Raw genomic sequence first — 27078 nt, forward strand, 5'->3', positions numbered from 1 at the left:
CAGGTCAGAAGGTTGCGTTGAAATCACATCAGGCGCACGGAATTTTTCTGCAGCCGGTTGCAGGAATTTCTCTCTGTGTGGGAATGTTCTCGAAATGACTCCATTCAAAAGCACGATGCAGGTAATATATTTCATATTTACCCGCTTGAGCAAATTTCTCAAATATCAGGAGATTCAAAGTCGTCCTGTTGAAGCAGAATGACAGTGAGTTCAGTAAGAAATGTTGACAAACAACAGCAATTTCTTTCTGCTCACTGTACACAGTTATAGTGATCTGTATTAAACAGCAGGAGCGGGAACCGCAGTCCGCAGTCTTCACCTTCACGGTGAGTCTGAATTTCCGTTTGGGGGTTTCAGAGAGAGTGGATGTCATTCCGGAAACTGAAGTCACTTTTCCTGTGAATGGAGCCGGATAAAGACCCCTGGCCGACCTGAGAGTCCCCGAGCCTCCATGAATCTTCACAGCTCACAGGGTGAAGGGCTTTTCCACTTTGAAAATGACCATGTCCGGCAGCTGGAGCTTTCCCTTGTATTTTCTGGGATCTGGGAAAGAGCGGATCATCAAAAAACAGAAATGAAACACAAATAATCGCAGTATTTTTTCACGTGGGCTAAACATCAGCTCAGATGTTACAGCCGGTGGCCGCGTGGCCTAATGGATAAGGCGTCTGACTTCGATGGTTCTATTGATGATGTGGAGATGCCGGCGTTGGACTGGGGTGAGCACAGTAAGAAGTCTTACAACACCAGGTTAAAGTCGAACAGGTTTGTTTCGATGTCACTAGCTTTCGGAGCGCTGCTCCTTCCTCAGGTGAATGAAGAGGTATGTTCCAGAAACATACTATCATCTATTGATGATATCAGACGATTGCAGGTTCGAGTCCTTCCGCGGTCGTTTTATACAGAAATCCGGTGGAACTTGTGCTGACAATCCAGTTTTCCCTCCTCTCTCATCTTAGTCTTTCGTTTACCCCCGAATGAATCTACAATATCTGATTGATTTGGATAAAGAATTGAATAAAATATTATGTATCAATCGGTTCAATACAATGCTGTGGAGGGAATTCTAATGTCCTCAGGAAGATGGTTACAGCCATAGATGTTTCAGCATGCACACTGGCCCTTCGGCCCAGCTTGACCATGCCGCCCAGTTTCTATCACGAAGCTAGTCCCACTTGCCCGCATTTAGCCCACATCCCTCTATATCCACCCGGGGGGGGGAGGGTCTTGACAGGATAAATGCTGAGAAGCTGGTTCACCATGTGGGAGGGTCTAGGACCAGAAGGAATAATCTCAGAGTAACTGGCCGCCCATTTCAACCAGAAATGAGGAGTAGTTTCTTCTCTAGGAGTATAGAGCATCTGTAGAAATGTTTGTATGAACCGAATATGGCTGTAGAGGGTGAACCATAGAATCATAGACGTTTACAGCATGGAAACAGGCCCTTCGGCCCAACCAGTCCATGCCGCCCAGTTTTTACCATTAAGCTAGTCCCAGTTGCCCGCACTTGGCCCATAACCCTCTATACCCATCTTACCCATGTAACTATCTAAATGCTTTTTGAAAGACACAATTGTACCCGCTTCTACTACTACCTCTGGCAGCCCATTCCAGACACTCACTACCCTCTGAGTGAAGAAATTGCCCCTCTGGGCCCTTCTGAATCTCTCCCCTCTCACCTTAAACCTATGCCCTCTAGTTTTAGACTCCCCTACCTTTGGGAAAAGATGTTGACTATCTACCTTATCTATGCCCCTCATTATTTTATAGACCTCTATAAGATCACCCCTAAGCCTCCTACGCTCCAGGGAAAAAAGTCCCAGTCTATCCAGCCTCTCCTTATAACTCAAACCATCAAGTCCCGGCAACATCCTAGTAAATCTTTTCTGCACTCTTTCTAGTTTAATAATATCCTTTCTATAATAGGGTGACCAGAACTGCACACAGTATTCGAAGTGTGGCCGTACCAATGTCTTGTACAACTTCAACAAGACGTCCCAACTCCTATATTCAATGTTCTGACCAATGAAACCAAGCATGCCGAATGCCTTCTTCACCACCCTGTCCACCTGCGACTCCACCTTCAAGGAGCTATGAACCTGTACTCCTAGATCTCTTTGTTCTATAACTCTCCCCAACGCCATACCATTAACTGAGTAGGTCCTGGCCTGATTCGATCTGCCAAAATGCATCACCTCACATTTATCTAAATTAAACTCCATTTGCCATTCGTCGGCCCACTGGCCTAATTGATCAAGATCCCGTTGTAATCCTAGATAACCTTCTTCACTATCCACTGTGCCACCAATCTTGGTGTCATCTGCAAACTTACTAACCATGCCTCCTAAATTCTCATCCAAATCATTAATATAAATCACAAATAACAGTGGACCCAGCACCGATCCCTGAGGCACACCACTGGTCACAGGCCTCCAGTTTGAAAAACAACCCTCTACAACCACCCTCTGCCTTCTGTCGTCCAGCCAATTTTGAATCCAATTGGCAACCTCACCCTGGATCCCGTGAGCTTTAACCTTCTGCAACAACCTACCATGCGGTACCTTGTCAAAGGCTTTGCTAAAGTCCATGTAGACAACGTCTACTGCACTGCCCTCATCTACCTTCTTGGTCACCCCCTCAAAAAACTCAATCAAATTTGTGAGACATGATTTTCCACGCTTAAAGCCATGCTGACTGCCCCGAATCAGTCCTTGCCTCTCTAAATGCTTGTAGATCCTGTCTCTCAGAATACCTTCTAGCAACTTACCTACTACAGATGTTAGGCTCACCGGTCTGTAGTTCCCAGGCTTTTCCCTGCTGCCCTTCTTAAACAAGGGCACAACATTCGCCACTCTCCAATCTTCAGGCACCTCACCTGTGGCTGCCGATGATTCAAATATCTCGGTTAGGGGACCCGCAATTTCCTCCCTAGCCTCCCACAACATCCTGGGATACATTTCATCAGGTCCCGGGGATTTATCTACCTTGATGCGCTTTAAGACTTCCAGCACCTCCTCCTCTGTAATATGCACACATCTCAAGACATCACTATTTATTTCCCTTAGTTTCCTAAAATCCATGCCTTTCTCTACCGTGAATACCGATGAGAAATATTCATTCAGGATCTCACCCAACTCTTGTGGCTCTACACATAGATGTCCTTGTTGATCCTTAAGAGGCCCGACTCTGTCCCGAGTTACTCTTTTCCCCTTTATGTATCTGTAGAATCTCTTTGGATTCTCCCTTGCATTATTTGCCAAAGCAATTTCATGTCCCCTTTTTGCCCTCCTGATTTCCCTCTTAACTCTATTTCGACAATCTCTATACTCTTCAAGGGATCTACTTGATCCCAGTTGCTTATGTACGTCATATGCCTCCTTCTTCTTTTTGACCAGAGTCTCAATATCTCGAGTCATCCAGGGTTCCCTACTTCTACCAGCCTTGCCCTTCACTCTAAAGGGAATGTGCTTACCCTGCACCCTGGTTAACACATTTTTAAAAGCCTCCCATTTACCAGCCGTCCCTTTGTCTGCCAATAGTCTCCCCCAATCTACGTCTGCAAGTTCCTGTCTGATACCATCAAAATTGGCCTTGCCCCAATTAAGAATTTTAACTCTTGGGCCAGACCTATCATTCTCCATAGCTATCTTAAAACTAATGGAATTATGGTCACTTGTCCCAAAGTGATCCCTCACTAGCACTTCTGTCACTTGCCCTTCCTTATTTCCCAAGACGAGGTCAAGTTTTGCCCCCTCTCTAGTCGGTCCATCCACATACTGAATGAGAAATTCCTCCTGAATACACTCAACAAATTTCCCTCCATCCAAGCCCCTAATGCTATGGCTGTCCCAGTCAATGTTGGGAAAGGTAAAGTCCCCTACTACTACCACCCAATTATTCTTGCAGCTATCTGTAATCTCCTTACATATTTGCTCCTCAATTTCCCGCTGACTATTTGGGGGCCTGTAGTACAGTCCTACCAAGGTGATCTCTCCCTTCTTATTTTTCAGTTCCACCCATATAGACTCAGTGGGCGAACCCTCGGATATATCCCCTCTAATTACTGCCGTGATGTTCTCCCTAATCAAAAACGTCACTCCCCCTCCTCTCTTACCTCCTGTTCTATCCTTTCTATAGCATCTGTACCCCGGAACATTGAGCTGCCAGTCCTGCCCCTCCCTTAGCCATGTTTCAGTCATAGCTATAATATCCCAGTCCCATGTGCCCGTCCATGCCCTGAGTTCATCCGCTTTGCCCGTCAGGCCCCTTGCATTGAAATAAATGCAGTTTAATGTAGACCTTCCTTGCTCTCTGCCCTGCTTTCTCTGGTCATGCTTTACACACTCTCCCTTCCTGCCTTTTGTTTCTGTCCCCACTGACTTCCTACATCGGTTCCCATCCCCCTGGCACATTAGTTTAAACCCTCCCCAACTGCACTAGCAAACACCCCCCCGAGAACATTGGTTCCAGTCCCACCCAGATGCAGACCGTCCGATTTGTACAGGTCCCACCTCCCCCAGAATCGGTCCCAATGTCCCAGGAATTTGAAACCCTCCCTCTTGCACCATCTCTCAAGCCACGTATTCATCCTAGCTATCCTGTCATTCCTACTCTGACTATCACGTGGCACTGGTAGCAATCCTGAGATTACTACCTTTGAGGTCCTACTTTTTAGTTTAACTCCTAACTCCCTAAATTCAGCTTGTAGGACCTCATCCCGTTTTTTACCTATATCGTTGGTGCCTATATGCACCACGACAGCTGGCTGTTCACCCTCCCCCTCCAGAATGCCCTGCAGCCGCTCCGAGACATCCTTGACCTTTGCACCAGGGAGGCAACATACCAACCTGGATTCTCATTTGCGTCCGCAGAAACGCCTGCCTATTCCCCTTACAATTGAATCCTCTATCACTATAGCTCTGCCACTCTTTTTCCCACCCTTCTGTGCAGCAGAGCCAGCCACGGTGCCATGAACCTGGCTGCTGCCACCTTCCCCTGGTGAGCCATCTCCCCCAACAGTTTCCAAAACGGTAAATCTGTTTTGGAGGGAGATGACCGCAGGGCATCCCTGCACTGCCTTCCTACTCTCCCTCTGTCTGTTGGTCACCCATTCCCTATCTGCCTCAGTAATTTTAATCTGCGGTGTGACCAACTCACTGAATGTGCTTTCCACAACTTCCTCAGCATCGCGGATGCTCCAAAGTGAGTCCATCCGCAGCTCCAGAGCCGTCAAGCGGTCAAACAGGAGCTGCAGTTGGACACACTTCTTGCAGATGAAGGAGTCAGGGACACCAGAAGGGTCCCTGACTTGCCACATCTCACAAGAGGAGCATGACACGGGTCTGAGCTCTCCTGCCATGACTTAAACCTGAAGTTAAATATCAACTACACTACACAGCTAAGAGAAAGTCAAAGAGAGAGAAATCACTTACCAGTTACAAGCCAATCACTTACCTGCTGGCTGTGATGTAATTGCTCCAGAGACTCCCTCACAGCTCTGCTTCTCTGCACCTCCTTCAGGTGAGCACCAAATTCCCTTAACTAGTTAATTAATTTACTTAATTAATTTGATTTTTTTTTTTTTGTCACTCCCCTCTTACCCGAACTCAGCCTTACCCAAACTCAGATACACTCTGTTTGCCTTCAGCACTCCGTTTCTATAGGCACTTCAGCCACACCCTTTGTATCCTTCCTGATTTACAGTCAGCCAATAGGCCTGCTCCCAAAACTGATCTCTCTCCCGAACAGCTGACCTGCAAGGTAAGGAAGTGGTTAAGCAGTACTTACCTCACCCACGGCGCGCCCTTTTAAACTGTCCCCTCTGCCTCGCAGCTCCCGCGCTTTTTGAAACTCCCGCGCTGTTTCCAAGGTCCCGGCTCCCTCTCTCTCCCGAACAGCTGACCTGCAAGGTAAGGAAGTGGTTAAGCAGTACTTACCTCACCCACGGCGCGCCCTTTTAAACTGTCCCCTCTGCCTCGCAGCTCCCGCGCTTTTTGAAACTCCCGCGCTGTTTCCAAGGTCCCGGCTCCCTCTCTCTCCCGAACAGCTGACCTGCAAGGTAAGGAAGTGGTTAAGCAGTACTTACCTCACCCACGGCGCGCCCTTTTAAACTGTCCCCTCTGCCTCGCAGCTCCCGCGCTTTTCGAAACTCCCGCGCTGTTTCCAAGGTCCCGGCTCCCTCTCTCTCCCGAACAGCTGACCTGCAAGGTAAGGAAGTGGTTAATCAGTACTTACCTCACCCACGGCGCGCCCTTTTAAACTGTCCCCTCTGCCTCGCAGCTCCCGCGCTTTTTGAAACTCCCGCGCTGTTTCCAAGGTCCGGGCTCTCTCTCTCTCCCGAACAGCTGACCTGCAAGGTAAGGAAGTGGTTAAGCAGTGGATCAGTTAATTTGTTGAAGGCTGCCACAGACAGATTTTTTTTAAATTTAGAGTACCCAAACATTTTTTCCAACTAAGGGGCAATTTTGCAACCAATCCACCGACCCTGCACATCTTTTGGTTGTGGGAGCGAAACGCACCCAAACACAGGGAGAATATGCAAACTCGACGCAGATAGTGACCCAGAGCTGGGATCGAACATGGCCCTTCGGTGCCGTGAGGCAGCTGTATAAACTACTGAACCACCGTGCTGCCCTTGAGACAGATTTTTAATCAGTAAAGGAAAGCAAGGATTATGGGGATAAGGCGGGATACTGGGTTTGGGGATTATATCAGTTCAGACATAACCTCTTTGAATGGTGGAGCAGACACGATTGGCCGAATGGGCCACTTCTGCTCCTCCGTCTTACACTGTAATGAGATCTTCTGATGAACTTGATTTCACGGCTGGGCGGCCGGTTCTGGAAAGACAAAATCTGCCAGCAGTGCCCCAAATGAAGCTGGCGTCTGTTTTGGAGTTTCTGAAGCCGCAAGTTTTCATGGTGCCAAACTCCTGCCCAAAACTGGTGTCGTGATTTAAATCGATTATCAGACAGAGGATTAGGAATATCGGTATAGAGAATGGTGCAAGAAGATTCACTCCTCAGTGCATTCCAGACCCGAAGCACTCGTTGTGCAAAAGTGCTTCTTTTTCAAACATCACATCTGCTTCCTTTGCAAATCAACGGAAATCTGTGCCCTCTCATTCTTGCTGTTTTTACTCGGGGGAACTGTTTCTCTCCAGTTACTCCGCCTAGCCCCCTCCTGATTTTGAACATCTCCATCATATCTCCTCTCTGCCTTATCCTCTCCAAGGAGAACGTTCCCAATATCTCCAATCTAGCCTCCTAAATGGAATCAATCCTGTAAACCTCTTCTGCACGCTGCCCAATACGTCCACAGCCTTCCAATATTGTGGCTCCCAGAGCTGTGCAAAATATTCCATCTGATGTCTAACTGGTGCCTTGTACAGATTCAGCATAACCTCCTTGCTCTTGTTCTCTTTTCCACTCGTAAATAAGCATAAGATTTGCTTTATTACCTGCTCTCTCCACCTGTCCACCTTCAATGATCTATCCACATACACACCCAGCTCTGTCTGCTCCTTCATCCCATAAATAGTTGAGGGGCAGCACGGTAGCATAGTGGTTAGCACTATGGCTTCACAGCGTCGGGTCTCAGGTTCGATTCCCGCTTTGTGTTCTCCGTGGGTTTCGGCTGGGAGCTCCGGTTTCCTCCCACACTCCAAAGATGTGCAGATTAGGTGGATCGGCCATGCTAAATTGCCCTTAGGTTAGATGGGGTTGCTGGGATGTGGGGATAGGGTGGAGGTGTGGGCTTCATGGGGGTGCTCTTTGAAAAACCGGTGCAGATGCTATCGTCCGAATGGCCACCTTCTGCACTGTAAATTGTGTGATTCTATACTTCCCTACCGAAATGCATCATCTCACACGTCTCCAGATTGAAAATCATCTTTTGTTGTTTGAAGTTCTAGACTGTCCGCGTCTCAGTTTTCAAAATTTCCAAGTCTGTACCATCCCCAAATTTGAAACTGTTCCCTGTACACCATGATCTACAAATTGTTATATATCAGGGAAAGCAAATGTTCCAGTAGGAACCCATGTGAAACACTACAAACCTTCTTCCAGTCCGAAAAGTCTCTATTGACCATTATATTCTGTTTCTGATTATTCAACCACATTTATATCCATATTGCTACTGTCCCTTTTATTCCAGGAGCTACACATTTCGCTAATTCTGTGCAGTTTTGGTTTCCTTATTTAGGGAAAGATGTAAATACGTTGGAAACGGTTCAGGAAGGTTTCCTCGATTGGTGGAGAGAATCCTTCGAGACAGGATATACTCCCATTTGGAAGCAAATGGACGTATTAGTGAGAGGCAGCATGGTTTTGTGTCTCACTAACTTGATAGAGTTTTTCGAAGAGGTCACAAAGATGATTGATGCAGGTAGGGCAGTGGATGTTGTCTATATGGACTTCAGTAAGGCCTTTGACAAGGTCCCTTATGGTAGAGTAGTATAAAAGGTGAAGTCACACCGGATCAGGGGTGAGCTGGCAAGGTGGATACAGAACTGGCTAGGTCATAGAAGGCAGAGAGTAGCAATGGAAGGGTGCTTTTCCAATTGGAGGGCTGGGACTAGTGTTGTTCTGCAGGGATCAGTGCTGGGACCTTTGCTGTTTGTAGTGTGTATAAATGATTTGGAGGGAAATGTAACTGGTCTGATTAGCAAGTTTGCAGATGACACAAAGGTTGGGGGAATTGCAGATAGCGACGAGGTCTGTCAGAGGATACAGTAGGATTTAGCCCGTTTTCCGACTTGGGCGGAGAGATGGCAGATGGAGTTTAATCCGGACAAATGTGAGGTAATGCATTTTGGAAGGTCTAATGCAGGTAGGGAATATACAGTATTGAAAGTCAGAGCGATGTATGTCTACAGGTCCAGAGGTCACTGAAAGGGGCAACACAGGTGGAGAAGGTAGTCAGAACGGCATACGGCATGCTTGCCTTCATTGACCGGGGCATTTAGTACAAGAATTGGCAAGTCATGTTGCAGCTGTGTAGAATCTTAGTTAGGCCACACTTGGCGTATCGTGTTCAATTCTGGTCGCCGCACTACCAGAAGGATGTGGAGGCTTTCGAGAGGGTGCAGAAGAGATTTACCAGGATGTTGCCTGTTATGGAGGGCATTAGCTATGAGGAGCGTTTGAATAAACTCGGTTTGTTCTCACTGGAACGACGGATGTTGAGGGGCGACCTGATAGAGGTCTACAAAACTATGAGGGGCATAGACAGAGTGGATAGTCAGAGGCTTTTCCCCAGGGTAGAGGGGTCAATTACTAGGGGGCATAGGTTTAAGGTGCGAGGGGCAAGATTTGGAGTAGATGTACGAGGCAAATTTTTAACACAAAGGGTAGTGGGTTCCTGGAACTCGCTACCGGAGGAGGTGGTGGAAGCAAGAACGATAGTGATATTTAAGGGGCATCTTGACAAATACATGAATAGGATGGGAATCGAGGGATACGGACCCAGGAAGTGTAGAAGATTTTAATTTAGTCGGGCAGCATGGTCGGCAGACGCTTGGAGGGCCGAAGGGCCTCTTCCTGTGCTGTAGTTTTCTTTGTTCTTTGTTGGTCTTTGAGCGGATTTGCTATTGAGGAAAGGTGAGACAGACTGCACTTGTTTCCAGTGGAGATGTGAAGTGTGACAGTTGATCAGATTGAAGTACAACAGATTTTGAATGGTCTTGACAAAGTGGACGTTGAATGGATGTCACTGCTTGTGGGTGAGAGCAGAACTACTGGGCAGCGAATAACAAGCAATTAACACGGTTTCGATTCCCGGCCATCGCAATAATGGTTTGATCGGAAGCGTTTGCGTGATTTCGTGGGTTTCACACTGAGGAAACAGAGCTGGAAGAAGAGGCTGGAGGGAGGACTCCGGGTAAAATTCCTCTTCTCTTGTAGTAAATAGTCTGGATGGATTGTTCACATCCGTCCGAGAGTGGAATCTGGGATCTCCGCTCTTATTCTGGTTTATTATTGGATATTGTTAAATATCCTTATTGCCCCTCTGTGGGATATTCCATAAGACCATAAGACATAGGAGTGGAAGTAAGGCCATTCGGCCCATCGAGTCCACTCCGCCATTCAATCATGGCTGATTTCAACTCCATTTACCCGCTCTCCCTCCATAGCCCTTAATTCCTCGAGAAATCAAGAATTTATCAACTTCTGTCTTAAAGACACTCAACATCCCGGCCTCCACCGCCCTCTGTGGCAATGAATTCCACATACCCACCACTCTCTGGCTGAAGAAATTTCTCCTCATCTCTGTTCAATAGTGACTCCCTTTAATTCTAAGGCTGTGCCCACGGGTCCTAGTCTCCCCTGCTAATGGAAACAACTCCCTTCATCCACCCTATCTAAGCCATTTAATATCTTGTAAGTTTCTGTTAGATCTCCCCTCAACCTCCTAAACTCCAATGAATATAATCCCAGGATTCTCAGACGTTCATCGTATGTTAGGCCTACCATTCCTGGGATCATCCGTGTGAATCTCCGCTGGAACCGCTCCAGTGCCAGTATGTCCTTCCTGAGGTGTGGGGCCCAATATTGCTCACAGTATTCTAAATGGGGCCTAACTAATGCTTTATAAAGCTTCAGAAGTACATCCCTGTTTTTATATTCCAAGCCTCTTGAGATGAATGACAACATTGCATTTGCTTTCTTAATTACGGACTCAACTTGCAAGTTTACCTTTAGAGAATCCTGGACTAGGACTCCCAAGTCCCTTTGCACTTCAGAATTATGAATTTTGTCACCGTTTAGAAAATAGTCCACGCCTCTATTCTTTTTTCCAAAGTGCAAGACCTCGCACTTGCCCACGTTGAATTTCATCAGCCATTTCTTGGACCACTCTGCTAAACTGTCTAGATCTTTCTGCAGCCTCCCCACCTCCTCCATACTACCTGCCCCTCCACCTATCTTCGTATCATCGGCAAACTTAGCCAGAATGCCCTCAGTCCCGTTATCTAGATCGTTAATATATAAAGAGAACAGCTGTGGTCCCAACACTGAAGTTATATTCTTGGAAGTTATTATATAAACTTTTCCTCTTCTCGCTGTTAAAGGATTTTCAAACATTGAAACACTCCTGGTTCTATCTTTACCAAATGCCATGACTGTGTTAATAAAACATAACCCATTCCAATCAGTGGAGATGTGATGTTGGCACCAATAAAACTCACGCACCACAGCAACAGGACTCTGTTTCCCGCCGAGAGCGTCGATTGAAGAGCTTCCAATTTCGTTACTTTGAACTTCACAGTGATGTAATGCTGTCTGCTTCATTCCCGGGACAATTTTCCGGATCACACTGGAAGCAACACTAATTTACTGAAAAGAAAATGCGGATGTGCTGAGGAAGAGCGACTTGTTTACTTTTGGTGTGAGTGAGAATAAAAATAGCAGAGGATGGTTCCGATACATCGACCTCCGGGTTATGGGCCCAGCACGCTTCCGCTGCGCCACTCTGCTCTTTTGTTCCACCGTGTCCACAATTGCTGTTCTGTGCCAGCCAGATAAGTATTCACTGCCTCCATTTTTTCCTTCAATCAAGAACCCACGTGTTGTGAATCTCACTCTGGCAGGACAATAACACGGAACATCAGCACGTCTGTAACAGACAGAGGACAGAGAAAGACACACCGAAAAGCAGGAAGAGACTATCAGGACAAACACACAATGACACACAGAATAGGTGCCGAGCAAACCAGCAAGATATTGAGATAGAACAACTAACTATTTAGTAAAATGTGTTTTCTGTTTTACAATGATAGGCCCCGTTTGTAAATATATATCCTGCTGTGCAATTGTGCTCTCCGTTGTGTAACCGTGCTCTCTGATGTGTAACTGCAAACTCTGATGTGTAACAGTGCTCCCGGCTGTGTAACTCTGCTCTCTGCTGTTTAACTGTGCTCTCTGCTGTGTAACTGCACACTCTGCTGTGTAACTGAGCTCTCTGCTGTGTAACTGTGCTTTCTGCTGTGTAACTGAGCTCTCTGCTGTGTAACTGTGCTTTCTGCTGTGTAACTGAGCTTTCTGCTGTGTAACTGAGCTCTCTGCTGTGTAACTGTGCTCTCTGCTGTGTAACTGTGCTCTATGCAGTGTAACAGAGCTCTCTGCTGTGTAACTGAGCTCTCTGCTGTGTAACTGTGCTTTATGCTGTGTAACTGTGCTCTCTGCTATGTAACTGTGCTCTCTGCTGTGTAACTGAGCTCTCTGCTGTGTAACTGAGCTCTCTGCTGTGTAACTGAGGTCTTTGCTGTTTAACCGTGCTTTCTGCTATGCAATTGAGCTACCTGATGTGTAACTGCATTCTCTGCTGTGTAACTGTGCACCCTGATGTGTAACTGCACACTCTGCTGTGTAACTGTGCTCTCTGCTGTGTAACTGTGCTCTCTGCTGTGTAACTGTGCTCCCTGCTGTGTAACTGTGCCCTCTGATGTGTAACCGTGCTCTCTCCTGTGTTACTGTGATCCCTGCTGTGTAAGTGCACACTCTGCAAGTGCACACTCTGCTGTGTAACTATGCTCTCTGCTGTATAACTGTGCTCCCGGCTGTGTAACTGTGCTCTCTGCTGTGTAACCGTGCTCTCTGCTGTGTAACTGCACACTCTGCTGTGTAACTGTGCTCTCTGCTGTGTAACTGTGCTCCCTGCTGTGTAACTGTGCTCTCTGCTGTGTAACTGCACACTCTGCAGTGTAACTGCATACTCTGCTGTCTAACTGTGCTCCCTGCTGTGTAACTGTGCTCCCTGTTGTGTAACTGTGCTCTCTGCTGTGTAATTGAGCACCCTGCTGTGTAACTGCACACTCTGCTGTGTAACTGTGCTCTCAGCTGTGTAACTGTGCTCTCTGCTGTGTAACTATGCACCTTGCTGTGTAACTGCACACTCTGCTGTGTAACTGTGCTCTCTGCTGTGTAACTGTGCTCTCTGCTGTGTAACTGCACACTCTGCTGTGGAACTGCACACCCTGCTGTGTAACTGTGCTCTCTGCTGTGCAATTGAGCTGTCTGATGTGTAACTGCACTCTCTGCTGTGTAACTGCACACTCTGCTGTGTAACTGAGCTCTCTGCTGTGTAACTGTGCTTTCTGCTGTGTAACTGAGCTCTCTGCTGTGTAACTGTGCTTTCTGCTGTGTAACTGAGCTTTCTGCTGTGTAACTGAGCTCTCTGCTGTGTAACTGTGCTCTCTGCTGTGTAACTGTGCTCCCTGCTGTGAAACCGTGCTCTCTGCTGTGTAACTGTGCATTCTGCTCTGTAACTGTGCTCTCTGCTGTGTAACTGCACACTCTGCTGTGTAACTGCACACTCTGCTGTGTAACTGTGCTCCCTGCTGTGTAACTGCACATTGAGCACCCTGCTGTGTAACTGCACATTCTGCTGTGTAACTGTGCTCTCAGCTGTGTAACTGTGCTCTCTGCTGTGTAACTGTGCTCTCTGCTGTGTAATTGAGCACCCTGCTGTGTAACTGCACATTCTGCTGTGTAACTGTGCTCTCAGCTGTGTAACTGTGCTCTCTGCTGTGTAACTATGCACCTTGCTGTGTAACTGCACACTCTGCTGTGTAACTGTGCTCTCTGCTGTGTAACTGTGCTCTCTGCTGTGTAACTGCACACTGTGCTGTGGAACTGCACACTCTGCTGTGGAACTGCACACCCTGCTGTGTAACTGTGCTCTCTGCTGTACAATTGAGCTGTCTGATGTGTAACTGCACTCTCTGCTGTGTAACTGTGCTCTCTGCTGTGTAACTGTGCTCTCTGCTGTGCAATTGAGCTGTCTGATGTGTAACTGCACTCTCTGCTGTGCAACTGCACACTCTGCTGTGTAACTGAGCTCTCTGCTGTGTAACTGTGCTTTCTGCTGTGTAACTGAGCTCTCTGCTGTGTAACTGTGCTTTCTGCTGTGTAACTGAGCTTTCTGCTGTGTAACTGAGCTCTCTGCTGTGTAACTGTGCTCTCTGCTGTGTAACTGTGCTCCCTGCTGTGAAACCGTGCTCTCTGCTGTGTAACTGTGCTTTCTGCTCTGTAACTGTGCTCTCTGCTGTGTAACTGCACACTCTGCTGTGTAACTGCACACTCTGCTGTGTAACTGTGCTCCCTGCTGTGTAACTGTGCTCCCTGCTGTGTAACTGTGCTCTCTGCTGTGTAATTGAGCACCCTGCTGTGTAACTGCACATTCTGCTGTGTAACTGTGCTCTCAGCTGTGTAACTGTGCTCTCTGCTGTGTAACTATGCACCTTGCTGTGTAACTGCACACTCTGCTGTGTAACTGTGCTCTCTGCTGTGTAACTGTGCTCTCTGCTGTGTAACTGCACACTGTGCTGTGGAACTGCACACTCTGCTGTGGAACTGCACACCCTGCTGTGTAACTGTGCTCTCTGCTGTGCAATTGAGCTGTCTGATGTGTAACTGCACTCTCTGCTGTGTAACTGTGCTCTCTGCTGTATAACTGTGCTCTCTGCTGTGCAATTGAGCTATCTGATGTGTAACTGCACTCTCTGCTGTGTAACTGTGCACCCTGATGTGTAAATGCACACTCTGCTGTGTAACTGTGCTCTCTGCTGTGTAACTGTGCTCTCTGCTGTGCAATTGAGCTATCTGATGTGTAACTGCACTCTCTGCTGTGTAACTGTGCACCTTGATGTGTAAATGCACACTCTGCTGTGTAACTGTGCTCTCTGCTGTGAAACTGTGCTCTCTGCTGTGTAACTGCACACTCTGCTGTGTAACTGTGCTCTCTGCTGTGTAACTGTGCTCTCTGCTGTGTAACTGTGCTCTCTGCTGTGTAACTGTGCTCTCTGCTGTGTAACCGTGCTCTCTGCTGTGTAACTGCGCTCTATGCAGTGTAACTGTGCTCTCTGCTGTGTAACTGTGCTCTCTGCTGTGTAACTGTGCTCTCTGCTGTGTAACTGCATACTCTGCTGTGTAACTGTGCTCTCTGTTGTGTAACTGTGCTCTCTGCTGTGTAACTGTGCTCTCTGCTGTGTAACGGTGCTCTCTGCTGTGTAGCTGCGCTCTCTGCTGTTTAACCGTGCTTTCTGCTGTGCAATTGAGCTTTCTGCTGTGCAATTGAGCTACCTGATGTGTAACTGCACTCTCTGCTGTGTAACTGTGCACCCTGATGTGTAACTGCACACTCTGCTGTGTAACTGAGCTCTCTGCTGTGTAACTGTGCTCTCTGCTGTGTAACTGTGCTCCCTGCTGTGTAACTGTGCCCTCTGATGTGTAACCGTGCTCTCTCCTCAGTCCCGTTATCTAGATCGTTAATATATAAACACACAATGACACAAACACACAATGACACACAGAATAGGTGCCGAGCAAACCAGCAAGATATTGAGATAGAAAAACTAACTATTTAGTAAAATGTGTTTTCTGTTTTTGTGCTCCCTGCTGTGTAACCGTGCTCCCTGCTGTGTAACCGTGCTCCTGCTGTGAAACCGTGCTCTCTGCTGTGTAACTGTGCTTTCTGCTGTGTAACTGTGCTCCCTGCTGTGTAACTGTGCTCTCTGCTGTGTAATTGTGATCCCGGCTGTTTAACTGAGCTCTCTGCTGTTTAACTGAGCTCTCTGCTGTGTAACTGTGCATCCTGCTGTGTAACCGTGCTCTCTGCTGTGTAACTGTGCTTTCTGCTGTGTAACTGTGCTCCCTGCTGTGTAACTGTGCTCCCTGCTGTGTAACTGTGCTCTCTGCTGTGTAATTGTGCTCCCGGCTGTTTAACTGAGCTCTCTGCTGTCTAACTGAGCTCTCTGCTGTGTAACTGTGCTCCCTGCTGTGAAACCGTGCTCTCTGCTGTGTAACTGTGCTTTCTGCTGTATAACTGTGCTCCCTGCTGTGTAACTGTGCTCTCTGCTGTGTAACTGTGCTCTCTGCTGTGTAACTGTGCTCCCTGCTGTGAAACCGTGCTCTCTGCTGTGTAACTGCACACTCTGCTGTGTAACCGTGCTCCCTGCTGTGTAACTGTGCTCCCTGCTGTGAAACCGTGCTCTCTGCTGTGTAACTGTGCTTTCTGCTGTGTAACTGTGCTCCCTGCTGTGTAACTGTGCTCTCTGCTGTGTAATTGTGATCCCGGCTGTTTAACTGAGCTCTCTGCTGTGTAACTGTGCTCTTTGCTGTGTAATTGTGCTCCCGGCTGTTTAACTGAGCTCTCTGCTGTGTAACTGTGCTCTCTGCTGTGTAACTGAGCTCTCTGCTGTGTAACCGTGCTCGCTGCTGTGTAATTGTGCTCTGTGCTCTTTAACTGTTCTCTCTCTGTCCTGGAACCGTGACGCTGCCGGGGACAGATCTTCACTGTGGTTGTGTCAAACCATTCCCTGTTGTGTAAATGTGTTCCCAGTTGTGGAAATATGATCCGTCTGAAGCAGAACCTTTCTCCGCCATTACTGAGACTAAATTTTAATTCTAGATTTATTAAATCTTGTCACGAAAGGTGAGTTCAGGCCTCTGGATTCCCAGTCCAGCGACATAACCTTCTGTTCCTGTTATCAAAACAGTTCGTTCATCTCAACATTCTCAATACTGAGAAGTCGTGGCGCCAAATCTAATGTTTTTTTTCCCACGCAGATTCAATCCCGACTCATCGAAAGACTGGGACACCGTTCATCGCATTACTGCAATCCCGCGTGTCTGGTTTTACAATGCTTTCTATAGAACGAATTGGCAATACAGATATAAGCTGCGATGGCCGAGTGGTTAAGGCGTTGGACTCGAAATCCAATGGGGTTTCCCCGCGTAGGTTCGAATCCTACTCGCAGCGAAATAATGGCAATATTGGAGCCATTTGTTCGAAAAATGCGGTGTTGTTTTCATCATTCAATGTTTTCTGTTGAAATGTCATTACATAAGAATCTTCTTGTGCCCTGAAGCTGTGTTTCTCATTCTGCTTTCGCTCTGAATTTTCTGATTTGTCAGGACAAGATCACCACTTCAGTAACGTTCATATTAACTTCATCAGGAACCAGAATTGTGAAAATTCACAAAGCAATGTGAAATTTATTTTTGTCACATCTTTTGCCAGAATTTATCATATGTCAGAATTTTTAATGTCTCTTATTGTGAAACTGACCAGCCGAACTGAAAGTTCTAAATAAAGCAGCGCAACAAATTGAAGGCTTGTCAACAGCCGGGAAGGGAGCAATGCTCCCCATATACCGTCACTGCCGACTCACCATGGCCCAACTATTGTTTATCTTCACTTTGCATTTGCTTGAGAAACTGTTTTTAATAATTCTTACAATGTTTATGTTATTTCACTCCAATTTAAGAATGTTCCGAAAGTGTCCGTGTCACACGGCTCCCGTTCAGCCAGGAGATGGCACCAGTCCACAATACATTTATTGATGCTATTTATTTCTGATGTTCTGTGTGTAACAACAATCGCTTACTGTCACAAGTCGGCTTCAGTGAAGTTACTGTGAAAAGCCACTTTCCGGCGCCTGTTTCGGCAGGCCGTACGGAACCATTACATAGGACTCTTACTGCGGCCTGAGACCTCAACTCGTTCTTGTGTCCCGATGCTGCCGTTTGTAACCTGCTTAAATCATCACTTTTATTAATTAGTCATCATTTTGTAAGTAACCTAGGTGCTAATTTCACCAGGTACCAGGAGTGTCCATAACACAGTTTGTAAACTGAAATGTACTTGTCTCATTTTTCTGGCCCGGATAACCCAGCTGTTTACTATTGTTTCTAACTGAGAACTCATGTGTTCTAAAAACATTTGTACTGAAAAAGAATGAAGCTCGATTTTAAGAAAGAAGCGCACAAATGAAGATTATTTTGTGTATTGTATTTGAGGAGTGTCCAAATTTAAAATGCTCATGAATGAAAGTGTCTTTGCCGAACGCCTCCCGTTCAGCCAGGAGATGGCACCAGTCCACAATAAATGTATTTATGCAGTTTATTTCCAATGTTATGAATCATTACATAGGGCTCTTACTCTGGCCTGAGAGCTTACCTTGTCTCTGTGTCCTGAGGCTGCCATCTTCACCCTGTTTAAGCAATCATAGAATACTTCTTGTGCAGAAGGAGGACATTCGGCCCATCGAGTCTGCACTGATCACCCCAAGGAGCACCCAACCTACGGCCCATACCCACGTAAACGTTTGGACACAAAGGGCCAATTTAACATGGCCAATCCATCTAAACTGGACATCTTCGGACAGTGGAGGAAACTCACGCAGACACGGGAAGAACGTGCAAGACTGTAACCCAAGGCTGGAATTGACCCCGGGTCCCTGAGTGTTAACCACGGTGACACCCAAAAGCCGACTCTGGTGGGATTTGAACCTAGCGCCTCATGGCCACGAATTGCATGTTTTTGTATTAGTCGTCATAATGTAAGCCATGATGTGGGGATGCCGGTGTTGGACTTGGGTGGGCTCAGTAAGAAGTCTTACAGCACCAGGTTTAAGTCCAACAGGTTTCTTTCGATTCATCTGAGGAAGGAGCTGCGCTCCGAAAGCTAGTGATTCGAAAGAAACCTGTTGGACTTTAACCTAGTGTTGTAAGACTTCTTATCACAATGCAAATACATCAGTTGCTGATCTCATCAGGCTCCAGGAGTGTCCCTAATCTGAATGTTGCTTGTGTCGTTTTACTGACACGATTAACCCAACTTTTCAATCTTGTCTCTATTTACGATTTGTTATTGTTTACTAATATTACTTACATTTATTATTACTGTTATTATTATTTACATTTTGTATTTATGCATGTCTTATGTTTTACATGTATGAACCGATCTGTCTGGACTGTATGTAGAACAATACTTTTCACTGTACCTCGGTCCACGTATTATGGGCCAGGGTTTAGAGAACCCCAAAGTATATCACGGAGTTCACCTGACCCACAACTTTAAATACATTTTGGTTATGGGGAGCACAAGGGCCCATTTTACAGGTGTGATGCAACAGAGATCTCAAGTATGTTTAAAACAAAAGTATTTTAATTACATGAATCCAGTTAACATTTTATAAACACACAGTAAACAGTATATCAACTACAAATCCTGACCACTCCCCAAAAGATACAGGACTCTATAGACAACCCTTGATAACTTTCCAAACACCATCTGGCCTTTGCTTTCGAAATCCGACCAACTGTCCTGGCTTGAAACAATTCACACCTCTTTAACCTGGGGTTACCCCTCTCTCTGGCTCTGTAAAGACTTAATTACCTGCAAATGCTCGCATTTAAAGTCTTGCATCTTTGACTTTGTCCATATAAATGTTTCTGGAACCTACCTCTCCATTCAGCTGGGGAAGGAGCAGCGCTCCGAGAGCTAGTGATTTGAAACAAACCTGTTGGACTTTAATTTGGTGTTGTAAGACTTCTTACTGTATGTGAGAAGGGATAGAATCTCCGTGGAAAAAGACCATTGGATTTGGAGTCCAACCCTTGAACTATTCGAAACTCTCAGCTCCCTAAACGCACTGTTCGACTGATTAAATTGTTGGTGTAACAATATCAGTTACAGATATTCCAGAAATTCATGTTTTTTTAAAAAAACATTGCGGTCAGTTTGGCGCAGTTGGTGAAGAAGTGCAGTATTGACTGCGGTGCATTATCTAACCAATCAGAAAAGGTACCAGCTTACACCTGCCTAAAGTTAACCAGCTCCGATGCCTTTCAATTCCAGATTTATTAAATCAGTGAATTTAACTGTCACCAGAGGCCGTGTTGGGATTTATTCTCTGTCCCAAAGATTAGTTCGGGCCGCTGGTTTCCCAATCCAGTGTCATAACCTTTCACCCCAGTTAACAAAAACCGTCCATTCAGCTCATTACTAAACATCTTCCTGAGTAGATTAGAATTCCCGCCACAGAATCTTATTGAACCGATTGACACAAAACATTTTGTTCTGGATGGAGCTTCGATTGTTTATCCAGATCAAACAGAAATTGTGGATTCCTTAGGATCTAAGCAGAGTACCAAGATGAGAGACAATTGAATGAACAAAATAGCAAGAAAATAGATTCTGAGACAAGTCGGGAAATGTTTAGACGGAAACGCGGAACTTTGAGCTGAGGAAGGAAAACCAGCAATGTGATTTCGGTTTGAAACGGCCGCGGCAGGGCTCGAACCTGCAGTTTTCTGATATTATCAGTAGATTCACCTTATCCGTTAGGCCACGCAGCCACCTGCTGGGCTTAGGTAACTGATGTTAACATCATGTGAGAAAATACTGTGACTAGACGTGTTTCATTTCTGTGTTTTGATGATCCGCTGATTCCCAGATTCCATAAAATACAAGGGAAAGCTCCAGCTGCCGGACATGGTCATTTTCGACGTCGAAAACTCCTTTCACCCTGTGAGCCGTGAAGATTCATGGAGCAGCATCCACAAACTCGGCTGCTTCCGGACATGTGTCACATCGTCTGCCTGCTCCACAATCACATACAGTCAGTGATCCTCACCAAGTGAACGAACAGAAACTCCCCTCAATAAAAACTGCAGAGAAACAAAGGGAGCGTCATTGCACCAATTCACTTTTCCATTTTCCTCACTTCAATATTGTACCTGTCACCCAGCAACTTCCCCACAGGACTGGAGAAAATCAAAGGAAGGACAGGAAATTGTTCACACTCCAACCATCTTCATTGGAAAGACAAACTCGATCTTCAGTCATTGAGCTCTAGGCTGTAGGTAATGTTTGTGTGGGTGCTGACTCAGAAACGTAGCCCAGGTCACTGCAGTTATGGATTTGATATCATTTGCGCTGGGAGTTTCTGATAGTGCATCGTGTGTCAGGATGGCCGAGCGGTTCTAAGGCCAGTTCGCAGTTCAGGTAGCAGTCTCCTGTGGAGGCGAGGATTGAAATCCCACCCCTGACATTGACTGTTCCTCCGCGAGGGTCCATCCAACCCCGCGGGATCTCTCACCTGGAAACACAAGGGGAGCAGATACAGAGAAACAGCGACCACCTGCAAGTTCCACTCCGAGACACACACCATCCTGGGAAATATATCACCCTTTCTGTGGCTGGCTCACAATCCCGGAGCTCCCTCCCTAACAGCACTGTGTGTGTACATACACCACATGGACTTGCAGCGGCTCAAGAATCACGTCACCGCCAAATTCTCAAGGGTAATACATTTTGGACAATAATTGTTGACGGATTCAGCGACACTCACATCCCGTCAAATATTTTAAAAAATATTTTGGAAACCGAGTCCCCTGAACTCAGCTCAGAAAGTTCACAAATCACAAAGCAAATTACTTCAAATATTGATCATCATAAATAATAAACACAGGAAATGCTGGAAATGCTCAGAATTAAACAGCATCTGTGGGGAGAAAACTAGAAGCAGCGTTCCAGCTCTGTGATTGGATCATTTCCTTCTCTCTCAGTGTGAAATCCTGGACTCAGCTGATAAACAGCAAGATGCCAATCACCAGTCATCAGTATCAGAAACAATGAACCTTTAGGATAGCGAGGCCGAGCGGTCTGAGGAGATGGGTTTAGGTTTCAGTCTCTTCGAGGATGCGGGTGGAAATCCAACCGCTGCCAACATTTGTAGGAAAAGCGGCTAAGGTGGGAAATGGAAATAAAAGTGAACGATATTGCAAAGCATTTGCTCTTATCCCAAAAGATCTTTCCGTTACTGACATTGTTGTGTCCTGTGTAAGTCGAGCTGAACTGATTTGGTGCCGCTTGTTCTCACCTTGCAGCCCGTCAGTCTCCGTATTCCAGGGACCATTTATGACATCATCAAAAACGCCCTCCCCTGCTCTCCCCATTCACCAGACTGAAGGGACAATCCCCTCCGCGACCGCTGCTCCACCGCCAATATCCGCTCACTTTCTATCTGCACCTTTCTTTGCAAGTGCAGGAGATGCAACTCCTGCCTTTTTACCCCCTCCCTCCTCATTATCCAAGGGCCCAAAACACTCATCCCAAGTGAACCAGTGAGACACTTGTGCTTTTCAGTTTAATCTCCTGTATCATAGATTATCATCGAATTTACAGTGCAGAAGGAGGCCATTCGCCCCCATCGGTATTTGCTGCCACAATTTGGTCTCATCTACTTCAACAGGTCAGATAACAGACTGTGACCGCTTTGATAAATCTCTGTTCAATCCACAATCATGACTTTGAGTTTCCTGCCACTTGTCATTTCAATTCTCCACCTCTCCCACTCTGACCTTTCTGTCGTTGGTCATCCGTGTTCCAATGGAGATTAACGGGAACTCGAGTAAAACCACCTCAACATTTAAGTAGCCACCCACAGAACTCCGTCCTCAACATCGAGCTCAGTAATTTTAGATTATGTTTTGTTTGGTGTGTTTCTTGCCCGTCCCTTTTTTTTTGCTTCTAATTGCATTCATTCATTTTGCACTTGGACGGCGGAGAGACAGCTGGAGATTTTTCAAGAATGAATTGTAGAGCTCAAGGCTCAGACAGCTGAAGACGCGGCCGCCATTGATGGAACAATGAAAAGTGCAAATGAGCAAGAGGACAGGGATGGATTCAGAAAGAGAAAGGGAAATGTCTGGGAATGGTACCGGAACTCCAGTCTGGTAAGTGAGAAATCTCCCCCTGAACCGCTAATGTTCACACAACCGCTCATTCCAAGTGTCCAGTCGGAAACCTGCCTGAAGGAACATGCAGTCTGACAGAGCGCCTGTGATAATCCTCCACTGTCTGATCTAAAGCTGCAACATGAGCTGTTCATCACAGCTGGGATAAACGTGTTGGTGTTAGCATTCAGTGGTGTCGATTCACATCATCCTTGTTTGGAGCTGCCTGTGAGGATCAAACTTCCCGCTGATATATCTGCCCAGTTTGCAATCTGTCTGAGGAGGGAACAGACTGACTCTGGTCAGCAGCTTTCAAAGATTTTATTTGAGTCCAGAATGGGATTTCTTCTGTGACGTTGTTCTGATGGGAAAGGGGAGAGTGACTGGAGTCGCCTTTCAGAAGGAAGTTCGGGGCGGCAGTTTCACTCACCTGGGGACATTGATAAACCTGTTGCTGATTTATTCAAACCTTGCCTAAAAACCGACTCTGGTGGGACTCGAACCCACAACCTTTGAATGTCTCATCACGACAGCGACTAGAAGTCCAACGCGCTATCCGTTGCGCCACAGAGCCACACCTGCAGCGCTTTCACATCCCCATATGAGGATTTCTGTAGTTTTCCAACAGGCAGTTCAAAAGTTCAGTAATTCGCACAGTGACGACATTTCAAAACTACTTCATTGTCTGGGAATGTTTTGGGCAGCCCTGTGGTTGTGAAAAGCGCTTCAGAAATTCTAGTAAAACTCCGAAAGGACACAGCCAGGTTGGTGCAAAGGGAGGACATGTAGCAGACAAGGAATGAGGCGATTTATTTTTGTAGGAATAACAGAAGTAAACAATATAAAATAAAGTGTCTATTTACAAAAAAGAGTGCAGGAACAGCGGGACATGTGTCCAAATCATTGAAGGTGACAGGGCAGGCTGTAAGAGTCGTTTATAAATCAAACAGTGTCATGACTTTATTAATAGCGGCACAGAGTACAAGATGACAGAGGGGTCATCTCTCCCTCTTCAGCTCCTGACTGCAGAGGTTTTTCTTGTGAAACCGTTTATTGGAAAACCTCTTTCCCTGGAGGGAGGCGGGAGTTTGGAACTGTTGGAAGTGTTTAGATGGGCATTTGCGATCCCAGGGTACACGAGGCGATGATCCAAGTGCTGGGAAATGGGATGAGAATGGTTCGGTGGTTGTTTCTGACCGGCACAGATGCGATGGGCTGAAGGGCCATTTCTCTGCTGTCTGATTCGATGACTTTATGAATGAAATGCAACATGTGTTTGCAGCTGTCTCTGTTTATATCCTGTTGTATTCACAGGAACAAACAAACTGGGCTGGCCGTTGAGCACCTCGAGACTGTTCTGCCCTACATTTAGATTGAGTAAGGGCTCCGTGTATTTTAACTCCAGCTCCCTGACTGGATTTCAGAAACCCTCCACAAACGGCAGTCTTATTGATTAATACAGATCCCAGAGATGGATAATCAGCGATAATCACAGCCAGAGAGACCTGCAATAACCCTCAGAGCAGGAAAGACAACTCATTGTCCTTTGGCCCAACAGCAAAATACTGCGGATCCCGCAAATCTGAAACAAAGACAGAAAATGCTGCAAATATTCAGCTGACACGGCAGCTTCTGTGGAGAGAGGAACAGGTCGTTCCAATGAAGGGTCAGGATCTGAAATGTTAACTATTTCTCTTGTCAGTGATACCACAGATTCGTAAAATATTTCAAGCATTCCGGTTTGTTCAGCTAAACGTCCTCACACTCTGTAGCTTAGATCAATCCCAGCAGGGTGTCACTGCGTTTGACCTGATCTGTGTGATTAAACACTTGCTCCATAAAGTCATAGAGTCATAGATGTTTACAGCATGGAAATAGGTCCTTCGGCCCAGCTTGTCCATGATGCCCAGTTTCTATCACCAAGTTAGTCCCACTTGCCCACATTTGATCCATGTCCCTCTATATTCACCCTGCCCAGGTAAATTTGATTTGATAAAATTAGCATTTGATAAGGTTCCCCATGGTAGGCTTATGCAGAAAGTAAGGAGGCATGGGATAGTGGGAAATTTGGCCAGTTGGATAACGAACTGGCTAACTGATAGAAGTCAGAGAGTGCTGGTGGATGGCAAATATTCAGCCTGGATCCCAGTTACCAGTGGCGTACCGCTGGGTCCTCTGCTGTTTGTGATTTTCATTAATGACTTGGATGAGGGAGTTGAAGGGTGGGTCAGTAAATTTGCAGACGATACGAAGATTGGTGGAGTTGTGGATAGTGAGGAGGGCTGTTGTCGGCTGCAAAGAGACATAGATAGAATGCAGAGCTGGGCTGAGAAGTGGCAGATGGAGTTTAACCCTGAAAAGTGTGAGGTTGTCCATTTTGGAAGGACAAATATGAATGCGGAATACAGGGTTAACGGTAGAGGTCATGGCAATGTGGAGGAGCAGAGAGATCTTGGGGTCTATGTTTATACATCTTTGAAAGTTGCCACTCAAGTGGATAGAGCTGTGAAGAAGGCCTATGGTGTGCTCGCGTTCATTAACAGAGGGATTGAATTTAAGAGCCGTGAGGTGATGATGCAGCTGTACAAAACTTTGGTAAGGCCACATTTGGAGTACTGTGTACAGTTCTGGTCGACTCATTTTAGGAAGGATGTGGAAGCTTTGGAAAAGATGCAAAGAAGATTTACCAGGATGTTGCCTGGAATGGAGAGTAGGTCTTACGAGGAAAGGTTGAGGGTGCTAGGCCTTTTCTCATTAGAACGGAGAAGGATGAGGGGCGACTTGATAGAGGTTTATAAGATGATCAGGGGAACACATCGAGTAGACAGTCAGAGACATTTTCCCCGGGTGGAACAAACCATTACAAGGGGACATAAATTTAAGGAGAAAGGTGGAAGATAGAGGAGGGATATCAGAGGTAGGTTATTTACCCAGAGAGTAGTGGGGGCATGGAATCACTGCCTGTGGAAGTAGTTGAGTCGGAAACATTAGGGACCTTCAAGCAGCTACTGGATAGGTACATGGATTACGGTAAAATGATATCGTGTAGATTTATTTGTTCTTAAGGGCAGCACGGTAGCATTGTGGATAGCACAATTGCTTCACAGCTTCAGGGTCCCAGGTTCGATTCCGGCTTGGGTCACTGTCTGTGCGGAGTCTGCACGTCCTCCCCGTGTCTGCGTGGGTTTCCTCCGGGTGCTCCGGTTTCCTCCCACAGTCCAAAGATGTGCAGGTTAGGTGAATTGGCCAATGATAAATTGCCCTTAATGTCCAAAATTGCCCTTGGTGTTGGGTGGAGGTGTTGAGTTTGGGTAGGGTGCTCTTTCCAGGAGCCGGTGCAGACTCAAAGGGCCGAATGGCCTCCTTCTGCACTGTAAATTCAATGATAATCTATGATTAATCTAGGACAAAGGTTCGGCACAACATCGTGGGCCGAAGGGCCTTTTCTGTGCTGTATGTTCTATGTTCTATGTAAATATCTCACTGTATTTTAAAACAAAACATTGTACCGATTCTACACTGCCTCTGGCAGCCGATTTCGGATGCTCACCACCCTCCGCGTGAAAGCAAATCCTCTCTGGTCTCTTTTGCATCTCTCCCCTCTCACCTTAAACCTATGCCCTTTAGGCTCCTCTACCTTTGGGAACATATGTTGACTATCTGCCTGATCTATGCTCCTCATTATTTTATATTCCTCTATCAGTTCACCTCGAAGCCTCCGACGCTCCAGGGAAAAAAATCCAAGCCTGTCCAGTCTCTCCTTATAACCCAGAGGACCAAGTCCTGGTAGCATCCTCGTAAATCTCTTCGGCACTCTTTCTAGTTTACCAATATACTTCCCATAATAGGGTGACTAGAACTGAACATAGTATTTCATGTGTGCTCTTACCAATGTATTGTACAACTTCAATAAGACGTCCCGACTCCGATATTCAATATCCTGACCAATAAAACCGAGCATGCTGAATGGCTTCTTCACCACCCTGTCCACCTGCGACTCTACTTACAAGGAGCTCCGAACTTGTACCCCTAGATCTCTTTGTTCTGTAATTCTCCCCAAGGAATACAACAGCGCAAAATCAGTCTTTGTTCCAGAATTGCAGGTTTAACTTGCCCTTCACTTTCCAGTGGATAATTTACAGACATTTTAACAGAAGGACTGAATTCAGTCCAATGGTTAATGCTTTCGACTAGAAATCAACTGGATTTTTCCCTTTGACTTCAGTCCTGCTCCCAGAGAATCTGTTCAGTCGTTAAAATAATGTTTTCTTTTGAATCCTTTATTTCCACCGAATGTTGACGCTGAAATTCCTCACAGTTCTCTCATTGTTATCTACTCTGCGGGTATTGACTGCACCGTCTATTTGAGACATGCTCACAGGGCTGTGAGAGAGGCTTTCTTTCAGGTTTTAGGCCTCTTTTGGTCATTAAACAAAAACCGGATATCTGCAGAGGAACTCGGAATACCAAACCTCTCTTCCCAGGATGAACTTAGTCAGGGGACAAAATGTTGTTTGAATACAGAATAAAAGGTTTGAGGATTTGGGGTGAGATT

At 46.2% G+C, this 27078-nt stretch overlaps 2 non-coding genes across 2 annotated transcripts; one reads left to right on the forward strand and one right to left on the reverse strand.

Moving 5' to 3' along the window:
• The first annotated feature begins 16676 nt into the window (after positions 1–16676).
• On the forward strand, positions 16677–16758 carry trnas-cga (transfer RNA serine (anticodon CGA)). The gene has a single exon. It is a non-coding gene; the product is annotated as a tRNA-Ser (tRNA).
• A 6247-nt stretch (positions 16759–23005) lies between these two features.
• On the reverse strand, positions 23006–23097 carry trnar-ucu (transfer RNA arginine (anticodon UCU)). The gene is given in 2 exon segments: positions 23006–23041; positions 23061–23097. It is a non-coding gene; the product is annotated as a tRNA-Arg (tRNA).
• Between the last annotated feature and the right edge of the window lie 3981 nt (positions 23098–27078).

The sequence above is a fragment of the Scyliorhinus torazame genome, chromosome 24 (assembly GCF_047496885.1).
Source record: "Scyliorhinus torazame isolate Kashiwa2021f chromosome 24, sScyTor2.1, whole genome shotgun sequence".
NCBI lineage: Eukaryota > Metazoa > Chordata > Chondrichthyes > Carcharhiniformes > Scyliorhinidae > Scyliorhinus > Scyliorhinus torazame.